This window comes from Nelumbo nucifera, chromosome 1, assembly GCF_055504915.1.
Source record: "Nelumbo nucifera cultivar China Antique chromosome 1, China Antique-T2T, whole genome shotgun sequence".
Taxonomy (NCBI): Eukaryota; Viridiplantae; Streptophyta; class Magnoliopsida; order Proteales; family Nelumbonaceae; genus Nelumbo; species Nelumbo nucifera.
The window spans coordinates 188,875,139-188,876,744 of record NC_142649.1 but is presented as its reverse complement, the minus strand read 5'-3'; the positions used below and the strand labels follow the sequence as shown (position 1 = coordinate 188,876,744).

Below are 1,606 nucleotides of genomic sequence, written 5' to 3'. Positions count from 1 at the left end.
AAGACTTCTTTTTCATCATTGAAATGTTTCATAGCCTTAAACGCATTAAAAATAACTTTCTCATCATTAATCCTAAGACTATGTTTTCCTTGTTGGACATCAATTAAAGCTCTTCCTATGACAAGAAAATGTCTCCCTAAAATTGGGGGCATATCATAATCTTCTTCCATGTCCAAAACGATGAAGTCAACAGGAAAAATAAATTTATCTACTTTTACCAAAACATCTTCCACTACTCCCCTTGGATATTTGATACTTCTGTCAACCATTTGAAGAGAAACAGTGGTAGGTGTTGGCTCCTTCAACCCAAACTTCCTGAAGACAGAAAATGGCATCGAATTAATGCTTGCACCAATATCACATAAAGCCTTGTCAAAATTAATTTCACCAATGGTGCATGGAATAGAGAAGTTCTCTGGATCCTTGAGTTTTTGAGGTAATTTATTTTGTAGGATTGCTGAGCATTCCTCATTAAGTTTTACCATCTCAAGCTTCTCTAACTTTTTTTTGTTTGAAATTATTTCCTTCAAGAATTTGGCATAACTTGGCATCTAAGAAATAACATCAAGAAAAGGAATGCTAATATGCAACTTTTAAAACACCTCTAAAAATTTAGCAAATTGCTTATCCAAGTTAGCCTTAAGATATTTTTTAGGAAAAGGAATAGGGGGTTTGTAAGATTTTAAATTAAGAGTAGAAGAACTTCCCTTTTTCTCTATTGATGATTCACAGGCTCTTTTGGCTTTATGGTTTTGGCTTTCTTCTTCTTTTACATGCTCATCATATTTTTTTCTTTTCTAAGTTCTTTTCCACATCGCAGAGTGATGGCCTTTATTTGTTCCCTGGGATTCTTCTTGGTATTGCTAGGTAATCCTCCTTGTGGTCTTGCCAAAATTGCTTGAGCAAGTTGTCAAATTTGAGTTTCCAACCCTTGAATTCTTGCCTCTGTACTTGACATTCTATACTAGTGTGTCCCCCTTGCCCACAAAGCTCACACGAAGGAAAGGAAACAGAAGAGACACTCATAGCTGAAACCCCCAAATTTTCCAATTTCTTATTTAATGCAGCAAGTTGAGCCAATAAAGTAGTAATAGAATCAACATTTTAAATTCCAACTCCCTTTTTATTTGCTCTCTCATTACCCCATTGATAGCTATTGGCCGCCATCTCCTCCAAAAGTTCATGTGCTTCTTTGGGAGTTTTCTTCATAAGGGTACCACCTACAGCTGCATCTAACATTGAACGATTAGATTGATTAATGCCACTATAAAAAGTTTGCACTTGCATCCAAACAGGTAGACCATGGTAAGGACACTTCCTAAGCAGTTTCTTAAATCTCTCCCACGACTCATATAATGTTTCATTATCAAATTGAGAAAAAGTTGTTATGTCATTCCTTAATTTAGCCATTTTAGCATGTGAAAAATACTTAGATAAAAACTTTTGTGCCAAGTCATTCCATGTAGTAATCGAACCTGTAGGAAGAGAGTTAAGCCAATCTTTTGCTTTATCCCTTAAGGAGAAAGGAAACAACCTAAGTCTAATGGCATCATCACTAACTCCATTATGCTTAAAAGTATCACATATTTCAAGAAAATTAGCAATA

At 35.1% G+C, this 1,606-nt stretch overlaps 1 non-coding gene across 1 annotated transcript; it reads left to right on the top strand.

The window, feature by feature from the left end:
* The first annotated feature begins 1,297 nt into the window (after positions 1-1,297).
* LOC148804271 (small nucleolar RNA R71) lies at positions 1,298-1,404 on the top strand. Its single transcript, XR_016081667.1, has one exon. It is a non-coding gene; the product is annotated as a small nucleolar RNA R71 (small nucleolar RNA).
* Positions 1,405-1,606: the final 202 nt, after the last annotated feature.